This window comes from Rosa chinensis, chromosome 3 (assembly GCF_002994745.2).
Source record: "Rosa chinensis cultivar Old Blush chromosome 3, RchiOBHm-V2, whole genome shotgun sequence".
NCBI classification, from domain to species: domain Eukaryota; kingdom Viridiplantae; phylum Streptophyta; class Magnoliopsida; order Rosales; family Rosaceae; genus Rosa; species Rosa chinensis.
Window position 1 is genome coordinate 6545827 of NC_037090.1, and position 9347 is coordinate 6555173.

Below are 9347 nucleotides of genomic sequence, written 5' to 3' on the forward strand. Positions count from 1 at the left end.
ATTCAGTTTCTTCTGTAACTTTTTTCTCTTTCCTTCATTCTTGATAAATGTAATGGATTCTAGCATTGTAATAAGTAATAACAGCCATACTTTTAACTCAATCTTCTCATTGAAATGTAGGACGATACCATAGATACTATAACATGTTTAAATTCTCCGTTTTATCTTTGAGCAATAGTATAGTAATTAGTAATATTCTAACGCCGAGGGGCTTGTCACTTGTGTATAACCTTCTTATTTGTATACATAATACACTTTATTCACAACAAAACCAACAAAGTAGACTACTAATGATCAGTGGCGGAAGGATGTGGTAGGCTCTATAGGCTCAAGCCTAGACAACATTTTGGGCTTAACAACCCTTAAGTATATATATATATATCTCTACCTCCGGCCCATACCAGCTAAAAAAAAAAAACTATATGTAGAAGTCCCGTGTAGTCTTCTGCTCCCAGCTCCCACAACAGCTCACAGAGTCACAGTCACAGCCTCAGTCTACTACTCTAGTCCAACAATTACAGATTGGGCAAGTCGAAAATGTCCACTTGAATTCGTTAACGAAACAGAGGAAGATAAAAGAAGCTCGCGAATTTCTGCAGCAAATGAACGAGGGTTGAAGTTGTTTGCAAATCAGAGAAGCTCACTAGTTCAGTGGCTGTCTCTTTGCTTTTGTTATTTTTCATGATTAAAAATGATCAATTCAAAGCTTGATTTTGTCTTTACCTCATTTCCTCAGTTAGCAATTGGATCTTTTGGGCTTTCATCTAGATTTGTGGAGAGTTGTTCGTGCACTCAAATGAAATCTTTGAACAGAAAACATTGATTTTTGACTGATGGATCATTTTGTTTTAGCTCTCATTTAGACTGAAATCTATCTGTGTTCACGTTTTATTAAATGGTCTTGTTGTTCATATCCGGGTTGTGTTGGATCTGCTACAAGATTTTCGTCTTAATTTGATGTCTTAATCTTTGATTTCTTGGTTTTTCTTCTTTCTCTCCCCAACCCTCTTCCTTTATTCGTTAAAATCTGAATATAGTTGTTCTTCATTATCCTGGATTTATTTAAGAAACTAACACAAGACCCATTACGAGATCGATCAAACCAATACCTAGATAACTTAGACACACATCACTTCAAATTCTCTTCCGATCTAACCAAAGTCAAGTCATACTAAACATTTGCAATTCGAAGTTACAAGTAGATTTGTTCTATGCAATTTTGGGTTGTGAGAGTGAAGAAGAAGGGAAAAAATAACGGGAGACGAGAGAGTGAAGAAAAAGAACACAACACAATACAAAGATAGGGAAGAAAGAACGTGGGGACTGGTTGTGAAGGAAAAGGGTAGGGAAATAAGATTGAGGAATTGTAGACCATTAGATTTGAAATAGCCACATGTCATCATCAGATTAAAAGCTCAGGAAAGAAAAGAGGTCAGGAGAGGATCCGCTTCCGGGACTTCCATTGCATCAAGTGCTAACTCCAAATTAATGTTTGGTGAACCATACGTTTAATGCTGCATTGCTGCCCGATGTATTTGAGATAAACGCATTTTATTTATTTACCAAGGGACAAAAAAGACCCTTTAAAAAATAAAAATAATAAAAAATAATAATAAAAACAGAAACACAAGAACATCACAATCTCGTTTCCCAATCCCTCCACCCCAATTCAGTGTTGTTGCTCCAATCTCAACTTGCTCCTGTCCAATTCTTTCTCCACCTATTAACGTATTTTCTTATTTAAACTATGAAATATGAATTCGTATAGTGATATTATATCAAAACATTTTACCTTCTTTTGTGATAAAATTATTATCTTGTTATTTTTCTAGCAAAACAAGATCGTGGGTCTTTTTTTTTTCTTCTTTCTTTTTCTTTTTGGGTAGAGGTGTATTGACAACTTGCAGAGTTGCAGAATCGCAACGAGAATTTATTGAAATAAAAAGAAATTGATTACAAGATTTTGCAATCCCGTTGATTTTCCCAATCCCAAATTTTTGCTTGTTGGATATATATAGAATATTCTAGGTTACAATAATAAATCAAGAGCAAGAATGACTGAGAGCTAGTGGGGATGCTGAAACTACACCTGCAACCACACCAGATCACTCTCACCAGCACGGAAAGCATGATCAATATCTACAATTTTTCGTCTAACAAACTCTAGAATTCAGGAACCTTACTAAACCACATTCCCTTAAACTTGGGAAGATATTTAAGTGCATCTGAGTGCTCTTGTTAATTGAGTGCCACATGATATTAATTCGGGTAATGGAATCACACTTCTTTAGTGTCAAAGATTCAGTTAGATCACACATTTCATTTCACCCTCGAAGATTCTCATATTAGGTAGTACTCTATACTCTTATTTTATTCAATCGCTACCTTTATAAGTTTATATATACCTTGCAGGGGCGGAGCCACATATAGGCCAGCTTGGGCACTTGCCTAGACTGAGTTTTTCTTGTTTACCTTGATTTATATATGTGGCTGAATGAAGCTACCTAAAACATAGCATAAAAGGGCAAAACCAGATTAATCTTGCCTTATCTAGGCTGAGTTTTTCTTGTTTGCCTTAAATATTGCCTTACCTAAGAAACTTTTCTGGATCCGCCACTGATACCTTGTTTGTGCACTAAACGTTTACAATATACACGATCATCATGGGGATCATGCAACTCGCCCTGCTCCTTCTCTCTGCGTGGGGGGCAGCTGATGCAGCCAATCCCTACGACTACCTCCAATTCGTCCAACAGTGGCCTGCTACATTCTGTTCCAGCAGGTCAGATTGTATCCCAAATCCCCCGCAAAATTTCTTTACAATCCACAGCTTTTTTTTTTTTTTTGGCAAAGAGTATTTGAGAGGGGGGAGGCAGGTCCCCTGACCCAGGAACATTATGATCGATCGTTGTCCCGATTACTCGAGACATGCCTCGGCAGGAGTCTAACTAACATCTAAGCTCCGAGTCGATTACAATTGAGAGTATGTTGTCAACATTGGATCTCCTGGTGTAGAAAATTCTCCTTATGGATATGATATTAATCTTCCCTGAAAACAGCTGTATATATATACCTTGAGTACCGATTTTTTTTTTTCTTGATACGAAAAAACTGTATTAACATAAAGGAAGGGGAGACGGTCTTTTCAAAAAAAGGAAGGGGAGACGGTTTGTGAATTTGGGTAATAATTATTATTCCCAAAATTATCTACATTATTGATGATGGTTGATGCAGAATGACAAGTTTGTTTTATCTGCTGAAGTAAAAATAAAGTAGAATTACTGTATGATTGATCATTGCATTCTTCATCAATTACATTAACATATAAAAGAAGTGGAAACTATATATCACCCGGTCCATTTCTCCTTCTTATTACACCCATTAGTTCCTACTTGTATAACTTATATGTAAAATCAGTAACCATAATATATAATTACCGCAATTTGTCCGTCGACCACAAGGAACAATGTTGTTTCCCATATCATCAAAGCAAATTATGACTTCCTCCAAATACCAAAAATCAACTGTACATTTTGGCCATCCAATTACTCGACTCCTGGAGTCCTGGACAGGCTTGCGATGGCACACATTTTAGTGGAGCTGAGGTATTCGTATGGTACGTACATTGCATACTTTAATTTCATTTCATTTCTAATATCTGTTGTACGTGTTTCTCGGTTGGATCGATCATAAAATGCTTATTTTAATGGGTTACATTTTCTGATTAGATGTCTGCTACCGAAAACCATGGTTTGAGGTACTATTTTCTGCCGGTAGCATGGCCCCAATTGATATCTCATTATTCCGATATGGACTTCTGGGAAACAGAGTACAATAGCCATGGTACCTGCTCGAAGAACAATCTGAGCCAGACGGAATATTTTAAGAAAGCTTACTGGATGTGGTATCAATATCATGCATATCAGCTGTCTGCAATCGCACCGTCACCAATCTACCCTGGAAATTACTATTATCGCATTGACCTTGAAAATGCCATTCAGCGAGTGACTGTACCAGCCTCTGCTTAGGTGCAGGCAGATAAGAGTGGGTACAGTTGATTTTTGGTATTTGGAGGAAGTCATAATTTGCTTTGATGATATGGGAAACAACATTGTCCCTTGTGGTCGACGGACAAATTGCGGTGTAATTATATATTATGGTTACTGATTTTACATATAGTTACAAAAGTATGAACTAATGGGTGAAATAAGAAGGAGAAATGGACCGGATGATATATAGTTTCCACTTCTTTTCTATGTTAATTTAATTGATGAAGAATGCAATGATCAATCATATAGTAATTTTACTTTATTTTTACTTGAGAATATAAAACAAACTCGTCATTCTGCATCAACCATCATCAATAATGAAGGTAATTTTGGGAATCATAATTATTACCCAAATTCACAAACCGTCTCCCCTTCCTTTATTTTAATATAATTTTTTTGTATCAAAAAAAAAAAAAGGGTACTCAACGTATAAGAATGGTTTATAAACAATGGTTTATAAGAATGTCATTCCTTTTTCACACCATTAACAGTGACATAGGGATTAAACAATTAATTTATTGTATGTAATGTATATATTAGACATTGATGATCAGTGAGAGGAAAAAATCTCCCACCAATGTTTTATATCAGTGTTTAACTATTCATTTTGGGACTGATGACTTTTTAGTGGCTAAAAAAAGGATGCTAATGGGGAAATTTGTAGTGTATTTCTAGAAAATCGGGAAGGTATGGTCATGAATTGCTGGGTTCCATAAAATCCCTTCACCGGAAATGGCTGGAACTAGACAGATGATCCCATTACAGTGGCCTATAATACGAAGTGATGAGCCTCTAGTCTTAGACTCAAAGGAGGAGGAATCTCAATGTCCTCTACCCCGGAAAGAAAGCTATGCTCTTCGCCTCCACCATCATTATCAATATCAATATTATTGCAAAATTTAAGCAACGAGAATACCTCTTGAGACTCACTATCAGTGGTAGTGTCCTTATGGACTAAACGCTTCTAAAGCATGCAAGGAGTAGACCGATTGTTGTGCTTTGCCACGAACCTGGGATTGGTGATGAGAGCATATCACCGCACTTGAATCGCATCAAAGTTTTGGGAGGCAGAGTTGATAGGATTTGTTCAACCACATCTTCTTCAATGTTTATGAGAACCTCTATCATATTCACGTCTTTATCCAAATTATAATCCAACAGTACCAGTAAAATGTCAGGAGTAAGAAGTTAAAAAGAATAGCCCAAGTCAATATTATAAAAAAGGAAATAACATAAATGATAATTTTATCCTAAATTTGAGATTAATTTCATTTATGTACCAAAGGAAAGAAACAGAACACAGAACCCTTTTAAACCAAAATGACCTAATCATCTCATCACAATCTCATTTCCCAATCCCTCACCCACCCCAATTTAGTGCCGCTGCTGCATCTCTCTATGACTCTATCTCTACTTCCTCCTTGGCTAACTTCTAAGGACCAAGGTAGTTCTGAATCTTTCTCATGTCTAGTTTGCACTCCTATTTTTCATATTTAATCAGCTTTTGAATTTGTTCTTTTTTGTTGTTTATGTTGATAATTTCCACGCCACTAAATTTGGTTTTTTTTTTTTTTTTGGTTATGATCTGGTTTCTTCTATTGCAGAAGAATGGCACTTGAGAAGGGTTCAGAGCTAGCAGAACTGACAGAGTCTTGCAAAAATATTGAAGAAGGTGTGGTGGAACAAATCCTATCAACTCTGCCTCCCAAATCTCTTATGCGATTCAAGTGCATCTCTAAATGGTGGTACCATCTCATCGCCAGTCCCAGGTTCGTAGCTCAGCACCTCTCAATTTCCAAACACAACCCCTCTCCCTGTGTCCTTATCAAGCGTTTAGTCTGCAAGGACACACACACTAAAAAGCCTGAAATGGTTTTCTCATTGCTTAACTTTTGCTATGAAAATGATAACAACAGTAATGGTGGGCTTAGCACCAATCTTTCCAGTGTGGAGGACCTTACTATTCCTACAAGGGTAGTCGAATCACTTCGCATTATAGGCCATTGTGATGGGATTGTCTGTCTAGCTTTAATCGATTATCATCAGAGGCTAGCTAAATCTAGTGAAGTGTGTCTTTGGAATCCTGCAATTCATCAATTTAAATTTCTTCCGGAGGAGCCATTCCTTCCGGATTGGTCCAAGGTACCACGCAGCCAGATGTTCGAAGAATTTGCTTACCTGCGTCCAATACATCTACTTAATGAAACCATTGGGGTTTGGCTATGATCCTAAGTCTAAAGATTACAAAGTTATTGACATTGGATTTTCTGATTCCAAATTTTATGGTGATCCAGAATATTATGGTGGACATGTGATTGTTTATCCTCCAAAAGCAGTAGTATACACCATGCGAACTGATTCTTGGAGAGAGATCAAGACTTTTTCTTTGGAAAGGGAAACTAGTTACCTTTGGCCTGATACGTTTCAGCTATACTTCAAGGGAATGTGTTATTGGTCGGGATATGAGCAACAAAAGGAATTCTTCTGTGTCTACGACACTGACAAAGAAGAGGACGAACGCATTGGGCAATCGATCATTTCGTTTGATACGAGCGATGAGGTATTTGATGATATTCTGTTACCGTATGAGCTACTAGAATCTAACAATTTCATTTACCTTCGATTGCATCTTACGGTGTGGAATGAGTCTGTTGCTCTTTTCGGCTTGCATTTTGTGGATGGGCACAAAGCTACAATGTGGGTGAGGGATGATTGTGGCGATGTCAAAGGTGCTTGGACAAAACAATTAACTTTTGAATATGTAGAGTACTTTCCTTACAGGTTACCTCAAAAGATATTGGCATTTTGGAAGAGCAACGAAATTCTTGGGGTTGGAGAAAATGGCTCTATTGTCTGCTATAACCTCATTACCAAAAATGTCAAGTATCTTCAGATTCAAAGTATTCCAGATTATTTTCCACCTACTAGACACACTTTTATTCCTTTTTGTGGTATTGCTTATGTGAATAGTGTCGTTCCAATCATGAATCATGGGAAGCATTTTATTTGATTTGAATATGATATACTTGAGTTAGAACTGTATGTTGTTGTCCAAGAAAGTACTACCTTGGAAGGTTTAGATGTTTTATTTGAGTCTCCCACTGTATGTCTTCTAGCAATATACAATGATTCCGCTGCTACCCGATTATTATTGTGGTTTTGTCAAATTTCCCATTTCTACTACGAAATATTAATCTTGGAGTGACGTTAAGTTCTCCCATAAGTTTCAATTACATCCTGAATTTGGTAACAGTCCTCTATAGGGCATGCTATTGTCTGCAAAAAGAAGATGATTCACAGAAGAGGTTCGTCACATACCTCAATACCTGGCAGTAAATCAAGTTCCTGCTTTTGACGTAGTAAATGCAGATAACCCTTCAACTGCAATCAAAAACAAATAAGGGGACAGAGGATCTTCTTGTCTCAAACCTATACTAGGAACAACAATACCCCAAGGCTTCCCATGAACAAGGAACGAGTACCTCACATAATAGAAACATTGCATCACCATCTCAATCCAATTATGCACAAAGCCAAATCGGTCCAGAACTTTCTTAGGAAAAGTCCACTCCATTCGATCATACGCTTTACTCAGGTCAAGTTTAAGTGCCATAAATAACCCCTCATTGCCTTCTCTTTTGTTATGTACAAAGTAAGCTATCTAATTCGCCACAAGAATATTATCAACAATCAATGTGCCATGGGACGAAAGCACTTTGAAATTTAGAAATCAGTAAAGGTAGAAATAATTTTAGCCTATTAGCAATAACTTTGGAACATATCTTGTAAATCACATTGCATAATGCAACGGACCTCAAATCAAACATAGGTTGGAATAAGGCAAATGTGAGTAAAATTAATTTGTCTAATAAGTTGACCTGAATGCAAGAAGTTTTGGACTGCCTCAGTAACATCTACCTCAATATTGGGACATAATGTTGGAAAACTAATGGACACATCTCATCCGGACCAGGTGATTTCGTGGGGTACTTCTGAAACAACGCAACTTAAACATCCTCGATAGAATATGGCGCACATAATTGCTTATTCATGTCTTGCATTACACAGGGTAGAATAGCTGCAAGATTTGTCTCCACATCTTCAAAATCAATGTCAGAAGTCGTTAACATTTCTGTAAACTAAGAAGACATGACCATTTCCAAACCCTTGTCATCTTCACACCAAACCCCATTCTCATGAAACAGACCCTGAATCATATTTTTCCTCTTCCGATTGGCAGCATTTGCATGAAAAAATCATGTGTTCCGATCCACTTCCTTCAACCAAGTGACTTTTGAGCTTTGTCGCCAAAATGACTCCTCCTGTGACAAGAGCTAGCAATTGAAGTCACTCCATCAAACCCTTCTTCTCAACTTGAACTGCCTCCGAAACTGGAACATCCATCAACTCTTTAAGTCTAGTTTGAACCCCCATCACTTGTTGTTGCTGGACCTTGAATGTCCGTTTCTATCAGTTATCCAATTTGATCTAATTATACTCTATCTTCTTAGCAACGCAATATCTAGGCTGACATGTAACATCAGTAGCCCATGCATCCTTCATGATGCCATCACAATCCTTGTGCTGCAGCCAATATGCTTCAAATTTGAGGTGGTGGAAGCGCGACCTTTTTGGTAAAGGAACAGAACTTGCATTCACTTTCTCTTTTTTTTTTTTTTTTTTTTTTTTTTTTTTTTTTTTTTTTAAGGAGAAACGGATTAGGCGATATTAGTTCCTCGGAGACAGACAATGCAGGGCACAAGTCCCACCCTCAAACCCGAAGGTGAAGGGTCTGCCCCACTCTGGGAACCCACCGCCCGTCCCCCAACTCAATTTATTAATAAAAAAGAAGAAAAATACATCGTTCAAGGGAGAAAACAAAATTAACAGCGAAATAGAAGAGAGGGAAACTTCCCCCTCATGAACAAATCTACAAGAAGAAAAAATCAGCCACATAAGTGAAAACTGGACACACGAACTATGCCAGAATTTTGGTTGCGCCTGCATGTAGATGCATATGAAGCTAACATTGCGCACGACCTCCTGGGGATGAAAGCCTCTGAGAAGGAGCGGGCAAGAAAGGCAGACGAACATAATCATCTCAGCAACCTGTGAAGCGATAATTTGGGAGTCCCAAAAAATCCGCCTGCAAGTACCTGTGAAGCTCTGCAGGAGGTCTAGGATACCAGGTAAATGAGTGTTTTGAAACACCTAAGTTTGCCATCTTATCTGCAGCTGCATTCCCTTCCCTAAAAATGTGAGTACTACGAAATTGCATTTGTTGAATGTTCTTCAAGC

At 37.6% G+C, this 9347-nt stretch overlaps 1 pseudogene; it reads left to right on the forward strand.

The window, feature by feature from the left end:
• The first annotated feature begins 5413 nt into the window (after nucleotides 1-5413).
• On the forward strand, nucleotides 5414-7189 carry LOC112194013 (annotated as a pseudogene).
• Nucleotides 7190-9347: the final 2158 nt, after the last annotated feature.